This window comes from Raphanus sativus, chromosome 5 (assembly GCF_000801105.2).
Source record: "Raphanus sativus cultivar WK10039 chromosome 5, ASM80110v3, whole genome shotgun sequence".
NCBI classification, from domain to species: Eukaryota; Viridiplantae; Streptophyta; class Magnoliopsida; order Brassicales; family Brassicaceae; genus Raphanus; species Raphanus sativus.
In genome coordinates, this window is record NC_079515.1 from 15,090,763 (window position 1) to 15,108,600 (window position 17,838).

The 17,838-nt window shown below is 33.7% G+C and overlaps 1 long non-coding RNA gene across 12 annotated transcripts; it reads right to left on the reverse strand.

The window, feature by feature from the left end:
• LOC108861893 (uncharacterized) lies at positions 1-16,651 on the reverse strand. 12 transcript variants are annotated; one of them, XR_008946322.1, is made up of 9 exons: positions 16,449-16,651; positions 16,237-16,359; positions 16,008-16,081; positions 15,793-15,879; positions 13,964-15,710; positions 13,450-13,857; positions 7,122-7,212; positions 6,977-7,040; positions 1-312 (listed from the first exon to the last, which is right to left on the reverse strand). It is a non-coding gene; the product is annotated as an uncharacterized LOC108861893 (long non-coding RNA). The 12 variants fall into 12 exon arrangements; XR_008946317.1 differs by lacking the exon at positions 1-312 and adding an exon at positions 3,995-5,593; XR_008946316.1 differs by lacking the exons at positions 1-312; positions 7,122-7,212 and adding an exon at positions 3,998-5,593 and having other exon boundaries at positions 13,964-14,034; positions 14,127-15,710; positions 16,449-16,648.
• Between the last annotated feature and the right edge of the window lie 1,187 nt (positions 16,652-17,838).

The window sequence follows — 17,838 nt, forward strand, 5'->3', positions numbered from 1 at the left end:
TTGGGAGATTTCGTTTCAGGCGAAACATCAGATTTGTTTTGCAACTTACGTGTATTTTGCCATTTTAAACACACGAAATTAACAATGATCAAAATTGTACGAACAGATAAAACATATCTTGACAATTTAGTTAGGTGATGACTTACTATTTCATTAGCAAGAACACATTCTAGAGTTTCCCCTCCAAAACTTGTGTTCGATGTCCATCAATGGAGTAGCTTCACGTGCACTCTCCAATCATCTTTATGTGGTTTCATTTTGTGAACGTCGACATAATTTTGATTGTTTTCCATCGTTTTCTTTTTGTGAAGTCTGAATGTATGTGTAGAAAAGAAGCGTAAGAGGTGTATATATATAAGGCGAGCAAGGTTGTTTTGGAAAATGATTTTATTAAGATTAAATGCTAAGATTTCGTACGATTTAAACAATAATATATGTGAGAATATTTAGGAATAATTATGAACAATAAAAATATGGCAATTTAGTAGTTATTAACCTTTATTCTAATTCGTGGGGATCAAATTTGAGATCTTGATTTAAATGAGGCGATACCCACGTCAAATCTTTCTAAAATTTATGAACAAATATATAAATTAGTTAAAAATTGCTAGATTTAAATTTATGTGAAAATATTTAGGAATAATTAAAGGTAACTGCGTTGCTATTAATCTCTATTATATTTTCGTGGAGATCAAGTGTTGGACTTTGGTTTAAATGAGAAGATCCCCACACAAAATTTTCCAAAATTTTAGGAATAAATATGTATATACCTTTTTGATAAATAATTATGATGGATTTACAGTATTTACAAACTTAGAAAACTAACATTTAACAATTTCAGTTTTACTACTTTTGTTTGTTGTTTAAACTATGTATTTCGGCTCTGTATCGTGTTATCAAGGCGTTTGTGACCCGTAAACACGGTAGTAAGAATTTTACAAATATTTATACTTTTGTAATTTAATAATTCTTTTACTTAATAATAGTGTTTCACTCTTAAATACACATATTAACTCATGAGGTGAATCACTTATATAGTTATACTGTATTTTTTAAATTATATATCAAGAATTTTTGCGAAAGGTGTTTAAAATATACGAAAACAGAAAATAAAATACAAAATATATATTTATATAAATAAATTACATTTTGTTCTTTATTTATTCAAAAATCCCTTCAAAAGAAACTATAAATAATTTTATAATTTTCTTTAACAAATTAATAACAACCATACAAAACCCCAAAATAATGTTATTTGTACTTTGGGCCATAATAATCTATGATTAAAATTAAGCCCCTTATTATTTTTTTTAATATACTACTATCCATTTATCTAAACAACATTATATTTTTTTACTACTATCTATGTTTCCAAACAAAAGCTTAAAGTACTTCTAATTTAATAAGATAGATGACAATCGTTTTCAACTCACTATGAAGCATGGTGCTTTTGGATTAATATGAAGATTATTTTGGATTCCTACTGGTGTATCCCTTTTCTATGTTGTTTTGTTGGTTCTTATTGTTTAGAACTCTTTACCATGAAAGCCTAATAATACAATTCAGCGACAAAAAAAACCGTCTTGTTTGGAGGTTCCTATATTCTTGGTGTTCTCAAATCACATAAAATTGGGAAGCTATCGTATTTATTAGTTGGTGAAAATCTGTTGAATTCGATTATTACTAACTTTGGATTTAAGTTACGGTAATATAGGAAGACAATATATCAATCGAAATCTGATTCAATTAAATACATATACTTCTTCCCAAATTAGCATATTTAGTGTAGTCCTTATTCCTTTTCATAAATATATATATATATATATATTATTAAAACTGAAGTACATATTAGGTTTGTTTAGAAACATAAATAGCAATTTTTAAAAATATGTTTGTTTGAAAACATAGATAGCAGTTTAAAAAAAAACAAATTTGTTTGGAGACATGAATAGCAGTTGGAAAAAGAATATAATGTTGTTTGGAAACATGAATATCTAAAATATTAATACTGAAGTACAAATAACTCTGTACCCTTAGTTTTGCACAAATATTACCACTCCATGCCACTGCTATCACAATTAAAAAAACGTGGCCTATTTGGATTATCTTTGGGCCTTCTTTTTACCAATCGCATGGTCCATCCTATAGTAGCAGTCTTAAATTTTCGAAATTTTTCAATTAATGTACACTAATTAATGACATTTAAAGCTATTTATAATTATAATTGATACTCACTTTAATATTTTCCTAATACTACGCGATCTTTCTGTTATATTCACTCAGAGATTTTCCGAAATTTTAAAATTAAAGTACATTAATGACATTTAAAGCTATTTAGTTATAATTGATACTCACTCTAATATTTTCCTAATACTACCCGATCTTTCTGTTATATTCACTCAGAGATTTTCCTAATCCTACGGGAAAGAATATTCGACGATTTATTCTTCAACAACTCGATGCAAATAACTAACCATACGAAAATCTTTCAATATAATCTTGACCACCAAGTTCTTATCTCTACGCAAATCTTTTTAAATATCTTGACCACCAAGTTCTCCTTTTCTCTACGAATATTCTTTTTCCCTAATAGATACCAAATAATAAATGTAAATTTAATTACTTTTAATATATTTTGCTTTTGATTGTGTTTTTAAATTATAACTACCAAAAATACAAATATAGAACTTAATGCCATTTAACCTAACCTGCGGCATCTATCACCATCAGTATATATATCTCATCATCGATTCTCCAAATCATATCCCAAAAAATCGAAAACCTATAACATGTCAAAGATGACGACATTTGTTCCTCTAACCAAACTCAGACCTTTCAAAGACAACTGGCGTGTGCAAGTTAAGTGTTTACATTCATGGAAGCAAAACACCACTTTTGCCGGTGATACTTTCGAAATGGTCTTGGCAGATCAATGGGTAAGTTTTGTAAAACACATTTCCTACCCTTTATTGTATTACTAATGTTTCAAATGTAACTAAGATGACTGTTTTTTTTTTGTTAGGGTAACAAGATCCATGCTACTTGCAAACGATCTCTCATGCACCGAATTCAGCGTATCTTAGCTGTAGATTCATGGGGTGTCATTGAACATGTCAATGTCAATGCAGCTGGTGGTCAGTATCGAACCACAAACTATCGGTACAAGATGGTTATAGCAGAAGATGCTGTGCTATCGCGTTCAGATTTGGTTGATGATAGGAGTTTCCTATCTCTTGCTACTTATAGCGAAATTGAAAAATGTGAAACAAAAAACCAAGTTTTCCTCATAGGTAATCTCAATCTTACTTATACTCCTATCGCTTTTAAAAATTTCTTTAATTTGAGATAAGTTATAACCTATGTTTTGTATTATTTTGACTCGCAGATGTGATAGGAAAAATACATGAACTTGGTGACGTACAGACTGTACGAGTTTTTGAAGAGGACAGAAAGAGGGTTCAATTCCGCTTAGTTGACACAGAGTACGTTTTCATAAACACAGATACTTATTCTTATAATCATTTTTATATATGCTTCGATTATTTTATAACATGCTTTTATATCATTAGAGGAAACAATCTTCCTTGCTGTCTGTGGGGAACCTATGCAGAGCAACTTAAACCATTTTGTGAGGGTGCCAAAGATCAAACCATTATTTGTTTGATCCGTTTTGCAAAAATTAAAGAATTTAGAGGTATTTATTTTGACTCTTTTAACATAAGGTGACATATTTGATTTTTTGTCTAATTCGGATCCTATGTTTAATGTATGTTAGGAGAGTTGCAAATCACCAATGCTTTTGATGCTTCTCGGATGTTCTTAAATCCAATGATCCCTGAAGTTCTGGATTTAACTGAAAGGTTTTTCTTCTCATATGTTTTGTATATTTCTAACTGCCTATCTTATATAACAATTTTTAATATATCTCGATTTCTCTTTCTAACTGAATGCATTTTAGGCTATCAACAACTGATCTCTCTTTGGCTCTGGTCGATAAATCCACTGGAAAAAAGGATGGTAAACGAATTTTATATGACTGGAATGATGCTGAGATCAAAACAATTTCAGAAATCGTTGACTCCAATCAGGTATATTTTGCCTTTTTGTATTTTTTCCTAATGATTACAAACATTTAACTAAAATCGATTTTAATTTTGAAAATTGTTTAGGTGGAGTATTGCAAAATCGTGTGTACTATTGAAGCAATAGATACCGATTGGGCTTGGTTCTATTTTGGTTGTAACCGTCACCAAAAGCGTGTCAATAAGCTTCCCAATGTTGATTATGCAAGGATGACAAAAAAGATAAGCCTTTGTTTCGTTGTGAAATTTGTCGTTCTAATATCACTAATGTGGGACCCAAGTAAGTTAATGATATTTACTTAAACAATTTGTTTAACTCATATTTTTACAAAATATTGTTCTTATATATATCCTGTAATTTTTTTAAAAAAAGATACAAGCTACACTTGGTTGTAAAAGATGACTCTGGAACATGCACTGCAATGTTGCTAGGCTCTGTTGGTAAGTCCATTGTTGGAGTTGATGCTGAAGATTTATGGGATGGCTCTTATGAGGAGGTATATCTTTTTTTTGTAATTTAATCTTTGCACTTAATTATTTTCGTTGAGCAATTTATATTGAACCACATTTATTCCTAAAATATATCAGATTGAAGATCCTGAGATTCTTCCAGAACCTGTTCTATCTTTGGTGGGGAAGTCTTTTTGTTTTGGGGTATCCATAACCTCAGACAATGTCACAAATGGATCAGAGACTTTTATTGTTTTAGAAGTTTGTTCTGGAGATAAAGTTTATACTACCGATTCTCAGTCTCTATCAACTTCTGATATGTTGACAACTTCTTCTACAATGTCATCTGGATCTGTAAGTTTTTTTTTGTATGAACTTTTATCTTTACACCTTATGTTCATATTGGTTTCTAATTTATAAAAATGACTGTATTTATTTTAAATGGATTTAGGTTATGATGTTGGATCAAGTTTCATCAGATGACTGTCCAACTCCTATAACAAAACGCAAGGAGGATCTATCTGACCTACAGGACCTATCATCTGATTCCAAGAAACAGTGCAGCAAGATAATCAAACAAGAGAAGAACAAGAGTGGTTAAGCTTGGTTGAAATCGTTATGTTTGAAGTTGTTGTTTTGCTTTGGTTTTTATCGTACTTTAAATTTAAGTTTTTTTATGTTTTTTAATTGTTATTTGTTTTAATTCAATTTCCTATATTTAATAATAAGCTTTGGTTTTTTAATGCCACTTGCATTTATACTGCTGAATATTAGATGCAATGTACAATATTCCATATGCTTAAAATAATTCAGACAATTATTTTTAATATTCCACCTAACTAATCCATATATGTCGATTACTAACCAAGTGCAACACTAATAATTCCTAACAATCCCACTTATTTAGCCTATCGATAACTTAACTTCTATGATTCAGTTTATAAAGAACATACATGCGTAAATAATAGATGAATCAATGGCGAAATAGTCTCTTTTTCCATCTCTCTCACCAACACTGTCGTCTGTCTTATCCTTCACTCTTTTTACTCTATTGTGAAACCCTATTTTAATAATACACTAGATTTTGACCCGCGCTTTCAAAGCGCGGGTTTATTTTCCTTTATTTTTTCTAAATTGACAAATATTTAGTAAATGCCATATTTTCATATATTTGTTTTTTTATAAAAGACTTGAACTTTTTATCTTTTTTTATCGTGTTTCATTTTAAATGAGTATAGGCCTGAGTAAAATATTCGGATCCGAATAAACAATCCGAAACCGACCCGAAAATCAGGATCCCGAATCCGATTAGACCCGGGGTAGATATTCGAATGAGTTCTAAATTGCTGTATCCGAAGAACCGGTCCCAAATCCGCCTCGAACCGAGAACCGAATGAATATCCAACGATATCCGAAATGTGAATATATATCTTAAAATATATGTTTTAATTATATTTATAATTTTTAATATTTTTAAATTAATATTATAAGTTAACCATATTATTTATTTTCGGTACTTTTGAGTATTTTTGGGTAAAATATGATAGTTTGGATAAAAGTTTACCCAAAAAACTGTATAGAATGGATATTTTTGGTTACTTTTGGTTACTTTTGAGTAATTTGGATACAAAAATTTGAACCCAATCGGATACTTTGGTTACTTTGAGTAAAATAACCGAACCCGCTTTAGATACTTTGGTTATCTGGTTATTTTTCAGATTCTTATGCATGAGAACCGAATCCACCCGGACCCAGAAAGATCCGACTCGAATCCGACTCGAAATTTTATAATACTCCAATGGGATTTAATTTCAAAACCCAAAAAACCCTATACTCGAAAGAACCGATCCGTACCCGAATGGTATAACCTCTGATAAATTAATTTTATGTGGTTAATTTTTTAAATAAAAAATTATATACTTTTAATAAAGATTTATAATTTTCAATAAAAAATTCAAATTTTTTTATGAATGCTTAAATTATGTTAAAAAAAGAAAAAACATAATAATTAAGTAATTAATTTTTGTTCTCTACACACAATATTAAGAATGATTAAAAAGAAAAGGGCAGTGGGCTGATTTCTTAATCGGTCCAAGAAAGATCTGATATGGCAGTGGGCTGGATAAGAAAAAATGACCCAATATAGATGTATTATTAATATTACTTAATTGTCCTTAATGAAATATGCAATGTTTATTAAGAAATAGGTATTTTTAGTAAAAATCACAATAGGATCCTGCTTTAATAGTATAGATATAGGTAGATAAAATTAATTAAATAATTCTTCTGTATCCGAAAATATTAAACATAGAATATACAGTTCTAAAAAAATCATTATTTTTTTGATTTCGAAATCTATCAAGATTCCTGCATTTAACTTTTTCCGAAATTTAAGCTAACAAATATTTGTTATCTAAATTTAGAACAGATGATTGCAAAATTACCTTTTAGCTTACAATACCACTCACGCATAATCTCATTCTTCTTCCCACTCCTTCATCTTCATCCCTAAAAAAGGAACCCTCATCGATTTAGCACTTCAAACGACTATGAAAAGAAAAAAAGGTCACCAAAACAATGGAGATCAACCTGCAAGCGAAAATACAACACCATCCATCAATGAATTGCAGAGTAGTTCAAATGAAGTCTGTTTTGAAGACATTTCCTTACGTTCCATATTCTATAGATTTAGGGAAAACATTGAAAACCATCATGTTCCAATCAAAACAACAACATATCAACAGATACGCATGCTTTCACCACAAACACCCAGGAATAAACGAAGATGTGTCCTTGGTAACTATTTAATTTAAATTCAGAATCATTACCAGCGAGATTGGTAGTAAACATGAGATTAAAGTGTTGTGGAATATTCATTTTTTTCTTTTTCTGTTTTGTAAGGTCTCGACTTGATGAAATCGCAAGTGATAGACACTCTAGAGCCATTTTGCTTTTCATCATTATCAAGTAATCTTTTTACTCCAGTAACTTCATATATTGCAAATTCCCTTCTACTCATTATTAACTTATTTAAAACAGGTGATCTACAGAAGAGGAGCTTCAATTCTATTAATACTAATAGAGAGGGGCAAATAGGTTCAACTTCACAAGGCTCAACACGTACTGTACTGAAAGACATTACTAATACAGCCCATTTGCCAAAAAAAATGCAAGGAGATCATCATCTACAATCCATACATCTACTAAGGTGATACACGAATATGATGATATTGTCGGCAAAGATTTGTTTGCAGGTTTAGTAATAGTGCTATTCTGAACATTATACATGATTTACTGAAAATTAAACTAATTCAATTTATTTTTGCAGGAATAGAGGATACTGATGATGTACAGGTTTTTGACTGTAGTTCTGAAGAGAATACAGATACAGAAAATGATGAAACTGATGTTGATGATCCTATGGACTATGAACCAGATCCTGTTCTAAACAGTATATCCGAATCAACTGAAAAATATATACGACCTGCTGTCTCCATAGGTCGTTCTGAACCGTCCATGGCCAATATTTCAAACTCTAATGGTGATTAAGTATTATATAAACTTTAGTTGGTTTAGTCCTAATCGCAAATTTTTATCATCTATGTTCCTAATATCATTATTTTTTGGGGCAGAGTATATAGATGAAGGTGATCCAGATTACAACCGTTCTCATTGTGGTGCTATCATGTGGTATGGAGAGTGGTTAAACAAGTGGCGAAATGCAAAGAATCCTACTTTTTCTTTGTGTTGTATGCAAGGTCAAGTGCAGTTACCTCTATTGAAAGAACCACCAGCAGTTCTAAAAAATCTTTTGGAAGGTGATGACCCACGAAGCAGGCACTTTCAGAAACATATCAGACCTTACAATATGGTTTTTTCATTCACTTCTCTTGGTGGCAAAGTATAGAAGTCTTTGAAAAAAGGTAAAGGGCCTGATATGTTTCAATTACAAGGAGAAAATTACCACTTGATGGGTAATTTGACTCCTCCTGATGGAAGTGAAGCTAAGTTTGGACAGCTATATATAGTTGACACAGAAAATGAGGTTGAAAACAGAGCAAAATGTATAAGGTACTACTGTGTTCAGTTATTTTCATTTATAAGAAACACTGCAATTTTATAACTGACGTTTTTTCTAATATGTTTTACAGCTCTGGAAAACATAGTTTTGATGTCAAGAAAAAGGATAACCTCAGGAAAGATATCATTGATGCTTTGATGAAGATGTTGAATGAAGTTAATCCCTATGTCCAAAAGTTTAGATGCGCAAGAGATCGCTTTAACACAGACCCTGGCGATTCATTTCATATGAGGATTGTAAGTGAAAGGTTAAAGGATGGCAGGACCTATAACACACCAACAGCCTCAGAAGTGGCTGCACTTATTCCTGGAGATTTTAGTCTTGACATGGACAAGAGGGATATCGTTCTACAACAAAAGTCAGGGAAATTGATGAGGATAAACGAGATTCATGCTTCATATCTTGCACTTCAATATCCTCTTTTGTTTACGTACGGAGAAGATGGATTCAGACTGGGTATTAGAAAAGGATCAACTAAAGTTACGAGAAAACAGAAGAAGCCAAATATAAGTATGAGGCAGTTCTTTGCTTTTCGTCTGCATGAACGTAAGAACGAATCTCATTGTCTCCTACATTCTCGAAGACTGTTTCAGCAGTTTGTTGTTGATGCCTTCACAACTATTGAATCTAATTGCCTTAAGATATTTGAAGTTAAACCAGCTTTCTTTGCGATCAGATAGCTATGACTCCATTAAAGAGTCTGAGAATGCGGGAAAAGTGGATATGTCTCAGCAGGGATCTGAGTTTACATTACCAGCTTCTTTCGTAGGGAGTCCTAGATACATGAAGAATTGTTACTTGGATGCTATGACAATATGTAAGCATTTTGGATTCCCAGATTTCTTCATCACTTTCACATGTAATCCGAAGTGGCCAGAGATCACAAGATATGTGAAGGCCAGAAAGCTAAAAGCAGAAGATAGATCAGACATTATTTGTAGGATTTTCAAAATGAAGCTTGATTCATTGATGGATACTTTGACGAAGAAGAATATTTTGGGAGAGACACGTTCATGTAAGAAAAAATTATATTTCCTTATATGTGCGTTCTTTTCTTTAGTTATTAGATGTTATTAATAAGTTTGGACTAATTTTTTTTTTGCAGCTATGTACACCATTGAGTTCCAGAAACGTGGATTACCCCATGCTCACATTCTCCTATTCATGAAGAAGATAAAGCCGGTTACAACAGACGACATTGACAGCATAATATCTGCAGAGATTCCAAATAAAAAAGAAGAACCTGAGCTGTATGACATCATTAAGGATATGATGATTCATGGACCGTGTGGAGCTGTTAATATGAATTCACCCTGTATGGAGAATGGTCGTTGCTCTAAGTCATATCCTAAATCATTTGCTGAGACCACCACTATTACTAAAGAAGGGTTTCCGGTTTATAGAAGGTGTCAACAGTCTGAAAACTATGTCTTGAAGAATGGAGTGAGATGTGACAACAGATATGTCATTCCTTATAACAGGAAATTATCTCTTCTTTACAGGGCTCACATTAACGTTGAGTGGTGCACTCAAACAGGGTCTATAAAGTATCTATTCAAATACATAAATAAAGGACATGATCGTGTCACAATGGCTGTTGAACCCCCAGATCACATTGTTGCCAGTGAGCTAGGAGATGGCGAGATTACTAAAGAGAAGATGGACCAGAAAAGGAATGAACTCAAGGAATTCTTTGATTGCAGGTTTAAAAATATTATTATACACTGTTTCTGTTTAGCTTAAACGATTTAAAATTTTTATTTTGTGTCTGATTTATTATTTTTTTTGCCCAGATACGTCTCTACATGTGAAGGAACGTGGAGAGTGTTCAAATTTCCTATTCACTATCGTTCAACTGCTGTAGAGAAGCTTAGTTTTCATCTCCCCGGAAAACAAGTTGTTACTTTTAGAGGAAAGGATAAACTGAAAGCAGTCATCAGTCGGTAGCTCATCAAAAATACAATGTTTTTGGCTTGGTTTGAGTTATGTAAAATTGACTCCCTTACAAGAACATTGACCTATGCACAGATTCCAAACTTCTTTATTTACGAGAAGAAATCAAAGATGTGGAAAAGACGGAAGCGTGGTTTTGCTCTTGGGAGAATTAACTATGCTCCTCGGAACCAGGAAGATGCTTATTTCTTGCGTGTACTTTTGAATGTCGTTAGAGGACCCACCAGTTATGAAGACATCAAAACTTTTGAAGGTGTTCTTTATCCGGGCTACAAAGAAGCATGTTATGCCCGTGGGTTGCTAGATGATGATCAGGAGTACATTGATGACATAATAAGAAGATCTTACGACAGCACAGCAACAGAGCTACGGAAAGTGTTTGTTATGATGCTTATGAATAACACTTTATCTGCACCGGAGACTGTCTGGAAAAGCACTTGGGAGTTATTGTCTGAAGATATCGAGCACAACATGAGAAAAAATTTCAATAGACCAGGTTAGTAGTTAACTTTCTAACCATATCCTCATATGTACATCATGACATTCATGGGCACAGGCATTTTTTTAAATGGTTGCTATTTTTTTTGTGTGTAGGTCTATTGCTGAGTGATGACGATAAAAAGAAGTATGCTTTGCTAGAGATTCAATCAATCCTGAGACGCAATGGTACTTCTTTAGAAAGATTTAAATCGATGCCTCAGGTACCAAAGACAATTTCTCATGATTCGAATGTCCTGTTATTAGACGAACGCAGCTATTGCCGCTCTACTTTGTTAGAAACTCTTGATAGAGATATTCCCAAGATGACTTTTGAGCAAAGGAAAATGTATGATCAGATTCTTGCGGCTGTGAATCAAGCAGATGGTGGAATGTTTTTTGTGAGCGGTTTTGGAGGCACTGGGAAAACTTTTCTCTGGAAGTTACTCTCTGCAGCTATCAGATCTAGAGGAGAGATTGTTCTAAATGTGGCGTCAAGTGGAATTGCGTCATTGTTGTTGCCAGGGGGTCGGACAGCTCATTCCAGATTTGGTATTCCACTAGATCCAGATGAGTTTTCTTCGTGTACCATGAGGCATGGAACAGACCAATCAGATTTAGTGAAAGCGGCATCACTTATTATATGGGATGAAGCTCCAATGATGAGCAAACATTGTTTTGAGGCTTTGGATAAAAGCTTATCTGATATTGTTGGAAAGCATGACAAACAGCCATTTGGTGGAAAGGTCGTTGTTTTAGGAGGTGATTTTAGACAGGTTTTGCCTGTTATAAATGGAGCTGGTCGAGCAGAGATTGTGATGGCCGCACTGAACTCATCCTATCTTTGGGAGCATTGCAAAGTGCTGAAGCTGACTAAAAATATGAGATTGATATCGGGTGGATTGTCAGTAGAAGAGGCAAAGGAACTCAAGGATTTCTCGGAGTGGATATTAAAAGTTGGTGATGGTAGACTTTCTGAACCTAATGATGGTGTTGCAGAGATTGAGATCCCCGAAGAGTTTTTGATTACTGACTCCATAGATCCTATAAAAGCCATCAGAAAAGCTGTCTATGGCGATTCAAATTCATTGCATGAAAACAAAGAGGCGAAGTTTTTTCAGGAGAAAGCTATCCTTTGTCCAACTAACGAGGATGTCAATGTAGTTAATGAATTTATGTTGGATAAGCTAGAAGGTAATTTTTTTCTATCGTTTCTGCCTTATTTATGTTTGATTCTTTCTCAACTAATATATTATTTCGGTTTCAGGTGAGGAAAAAATTTATAACAGTGCTGATAGCATTGATCCAACGGATACAGGTTCTGTAAACAACGAAGCTCTTGGTCCTGATTTTCTAAACACCATTAAGGTTCCTGGTTTACCAAACCATAGTCTTAGACTAAAGGTTGGCTGTTCGGTTATGGTACTGAGAAACATAACACCTATTGATGGCTTGATGAATGGGACTAGACTTCAGATCACACAGCTCATGGACTTTATGGTTCAAGCCAGAATTATAACAGGAGAAAGAGTTGGGGAAATAGTGGATATTCCTAGATTGTTGATAACTCCATCAGACACGAGATTGCCTTTTAAAATGCGGAGAAGGCAGCTGCCTCTTGCTGTTGCTTTTGCAATGACAATTAACAAAAGCCAAGGTTAATCGCTATCTGAAGTTGGTCTCTATCTATCTAGACCTGTTTTTTTCACATGGGCAGCTATATGTTGTTGTTTCTAGAGTCACTTCAAAAAAAGGTTTGAAGATTTTGATTTTAGACAAGGATGGGAATCCGCAGAAAAAAACTATGAATGTAGTTTTCAAACAAGTTTTCGACAACATATATTCATGTGTTGCATGTATTTATTTATCATATATGGTTTATGATTTTTTGTTCTGTCTCCAATACAGAAAAATAACTAATATGAAATTACATGTTTTTTCTTTCCAGGTTTGAGGAATTCAAATTTTCTCGGGGGTGTTATAATGGTTTGTGAAACTGATTGTTATTTTTCATTAAGGCAAACAATCTGTGGTTATTTGTTTAAGATTCAGGTTTGAGGAATTCAAATTTTCTAGTGGGTGTTATAATGGTTTGTGAAACTGATTGTTATTTTTCATTAAGTCAAACAATCTTTGGACAAGATTCATTTCGATATGATTGTTTTTTTTTCTAAAGCAACAAAATGTATTGCATCATACAGGTTTTTCTTAGCTATCTAAACTATTAAAGTGGTACTTTTTCAAACTATCATAACCTAATGCCTTATATGCAACACTCAAGCAACAACAAACATTTAAGCAAAACGAAAGCCACCCTACTCAATCTAATAACTAACTGTTCCATCTAAACTCATCAGGCCTTACTTATCAGGCCTTACTTAAATTTTATAATAGATAAGTAATTACCTTGCTGTTTGTTATGATTCTGTTGTTCCCTGCAGACTGTTATCTTCTCATGCAGCTCTTTCAGCGTCGACCTTCTGTTGTCAGGTCCTTTACATAGCTCTGTCATATTTTCAGCTGCTTTCCAGTTTCTTTTGTTGTCTTCCCATACAGCTCGACTCCGGCAATCATCGGAGATGAAAATATCATGTAATAAAATTAAAAACAATTAAAGAATAACATGATGATTGTTTAAAAGAAAAATAAAATTTTTCACACAAGCATAAACACCTGAGAACACCTACATTTAATTACTATTGAGTGATGATAGTGGCTTCCCTTTGCTCATCTCTATGTTCAAACATGAAAAATCTTGAGCTTCTCTCTCATGTCCCTCTGTCTGTAATACTGTCACTCGGTCCTTAAATCCATCTACCATTAAAACAAATATAAGACAAGTGACTCATTCTTCTCTAGAACGTAAAGTAAAAGAATCTTCTAAATTAACATTTCAATCTGTCTGTTGGAGAAGTCTAACCTGTATAGGTAGATGATGTCCACATATCACCTGCGTAGTCTGTATCATTCTCATTTTCATCATCAACCACACTTGTAATAAGACATAAAACACCTATCAGGTTCCAAGTTGCAATTTAAAAGGACTCAGATACGATTTTTAACTACTTCACTTGAGTTGTTACCTTATGTTCCATTCATTTAAATCATAGAGTGGACCATTGATATCTTGCATATTTACATGTTTTTAGCTTTCATATCTTATGCATTTTGATCATGTAGCTTAGATTTTAGTGTCTTTAGGATCCATATTGCATTCATATGTCCCTATCAGGTGTTGGAGCATACTATGTGATGATGTGAAGTGTTTAAGAGCTCAAAGATCCAAAGGAGGTGAAGAATGAAGCTCAGCAAACCAAGTACTCTCTTGACTCGACTAGACCGGAATGTCGAGACCGGGGTCACCATGCCGGGCGTGAAGAGACAGGACCGGATTGTGAGGACCGGGAAGTACACCCCGGGCGTGAAGAGACAGGACCGGATTGTGAGGACCGGGAAGTACACCCCAGGCGTGAAGCCATGGACCGGGATGGAGGACCGTGAAGAGCAAGCCGGGCGTGAGGCAGGACCGGGATGCAGGACCGGGATCACCATGCCGGGCGTGAAGAGAAGAGAGTGTGGTCGAGGCTGGTTTTCTCAAACCGGTCCGGTTCGACCCAATTCGACCTTGGGTCATTTTAAACACTATTTTGAAGTTCTAATTAGCCCTATACAAAGGGCATTCTAGTCTTTTATCATATGTGTCTCTCTTTACCCTAAACCTAAGTATAAATACTTGTAATCTCCATTTTGGAGAGATTATTTTATTTTCTCTTAAGAATCACAAAACCTCTTTTGGGTGAAAGTTCTTCCCCTTTGTTCTTGTGTTCTTGAGTGTTTATAATTTCATTTCTTATTGATCTTTCTTAAACATGATTAAGCTTGGAAACCTCATGGGTTCAAGAGTAATCATGGTGATTAGTGAGTAGATCCACTTTTGGATTCATGGGTTAGGGAGATCATGGGTGATTAGGCTTGATCTAAGGTGTTTAGGTATAGATCCTTCTTATTCCTTGCTAGTAGAGTAATTTTAATGCTTCTTTAGGGTTGGCCTCCTTAAAGTTGAGTTCTAGACATTTCCCACCCACAAGGTGTTCGATGAAATGTCTGAACCAACTCTCCTAAGCTTTTAACATACTCTACCAAAGAGATTTGTTGTTAAAGGTGTTAAGATGGCTATTAGGCTTATTGTTAATGATTGCTTCCTAAACATTCAACCTAAGAGATTAGATGCTTGAGTTTTGGAAGCAAATGAGCATTCATTTAGAGATAAAGTTTGCTTAGTCTTGTGTCTAGGCCTAAGGTAGATAGATTGATTGTAAGTTAGCACCTTAGTTTGAGTTTGATCACCCAAAGTCATATTCCCTTATCCCATGAGTCCTCTCATTCTCATAATCAAAGAAAGTATTTTGTTTTGTTGCATTTTATTCCTATTTTAGTATAATCTCTCATCTCATCTTGATAGCATTTAGCTTAAGCATGGTCTTGCATTCCTAGTGCTTCGCATTCTCTTAGAATTGGATTGACATCCTTTATACTTCAACATTTGAATAGGATCTTAGCAAAATCCTGTTATCAACCATCATCTATAGCTGTAGGCACTCTGCTTCGGCTTCCATCTTAGCTTTAGCAGAAACGCCCCTTACAGGTTTCGCAAGCATGTACTTTTTCTGCATTTTCAACGATTCCATTTTTATTTAACCACAGAACATGATAACAGAGAAGAGCTGAGAAAGTTTACTGTCAAGTTACCTGCCGTTCTAAACAAGCTGCATTAGAGCATTGGGGATTAGGTCTCATTTGAATGGTTTGGAAAAAATCTTTCACTGAGTTGTAACCCTGGGGAGTCAAGTAGCAGAAGCATAAAAATATTAATTTTTTTTTCCTATGAACTGTAAACTGTTCTGCTATATGCGTGAGCAAGAAGAGTAATGTCAAGAGAGCTTAAGAAAGTCAATATTGTTTACAAGGTATGGAGAAACTGGCAGTAAATCAGTAAGAACTTGACAGAGTTTTGAACCAAAAGCCCAGCTACAAAATCCTGAATTGACATCAATCAAGCAAACCGTCAAAGGAACATACACAAGACAGAACAAGAATTAACAAACAAGGTTACTTCTAACCAGTGTTTAGATGTAATAATCATACGCCAAATCTAATAATTAAAAAGAATAACAGACGGAATCAAGGACAAACCATTCACCGTTCTTTGTAGATGTCTTCGTCGAGGTTGAAGGCGTCCTTCAATGGCCTGCGTTTTGACTTTTCTTATGGTTAAGACGATTATTGAAGCCCGATCTACTCATGCAGATGACTAATCTGTCAAGATAATAACAATCGATTACAGCCTATTGTTAGGGCTTGAAGAAAGCAAACGATTAATCTCATTAAAAGAACAGGAACAGAACCTTAGATTAACCATGTTCCTTCACCCGGTTGAAAATTAAGCAAAAGAATTGTATATTTTGATTTTTGATTCACGATTTTGACCTGTTCTCTACAAGAACATCGACAAAAACATGAAAGAAGATAAGAAAGAGAGAGATAGAGATAGATCTGTACACCGACAGAAACAAAATAAGAGAAAAAAAATAATTGTTTATGGAAAACAAGTGTTAACCATTTTTTTCTGTTAGTTTCGCGGACAAAAAAATATAATGGGCTTCGCATATTAGTGACCAAATTTCATTCCATATATTAGCAAATTGGGCATTATTGCTATTCTGGCCTATCATAATATAATTTTCAAAACAAAATAATTTGGGTTCATTTCCATTACTTTTTAGATTTCAAAAAATCATGTAATTAAAAGTTTAGAATATTTAAGCTTACATACACATGTTATACTAAATTATAATTAAAAAAAGTACACACAATATTATTTTCAAAATTATTTAATTTTGGTAAATTTCCATTATTTTACAAAATTTTAAAAATCATGTAATTCAAAGTTTAGAATATATAACCTTATATACACAAGTTATAATAAATTGGAATTTAAAAAAAAAACACACAATAATATTTTCATTCTAAAAAATGGATATTTATATAAAATCATACTTTTTTATCAAAATCTTGACAAAACCGAACAAAATACACAAATATAAATTCAACAAATACGAAAGCCTCTAAATTTTTATTTACCATTTCATATTTCCAAACATACACCCGTGCGGGCGCGCGGATTCAAAATCTAATAAGTATATTAAAAGTACACCCCTATCCCACAAACCTCATAAATACAAACACGGGAATGGCGGAAGCCCTAGGCGACAAGAGATGCGATCTTAGATCATGATCTTTGTTGGGATCGTGATCTCCATATAACCGATCGTTCTTTGGCGATTAGGTTACCAGTATCCAAGATTCGTATCAGCAGAGAATTTTGGCGATGTAATCTTATCACAAAAGTAAGGTTTTCTGCTAAGGTGAGCTGTTTCGTGCTGATCATGATCTGATTCACTCGCTATAATACAGTCTGATCCGTACCTGTTTACTCTGCGTTCTCTGTTTGTACCTGATCACGATCTGATTCACTCGCTTTAATACCATCACGATCTGTTTCACTGGTGTAATCTGTTTACTCTGTGTACTCTGATCTCCCTATTCCAAGCTTGGCGTGGCTGATAAGCAAACACAGTATAACCTCAGAGAAGAATGAATCGTTCTCGTTTGGCTCTTACGGCTGATGAGAAAGGTAAAAGCATTTGCTATGAGAATGTTGATGAAATGAGAATGTTGATGAACCCATCCAGCTTTCGGATGAAGAAGACGCTCCTACCATTCGAGATTTCCGAT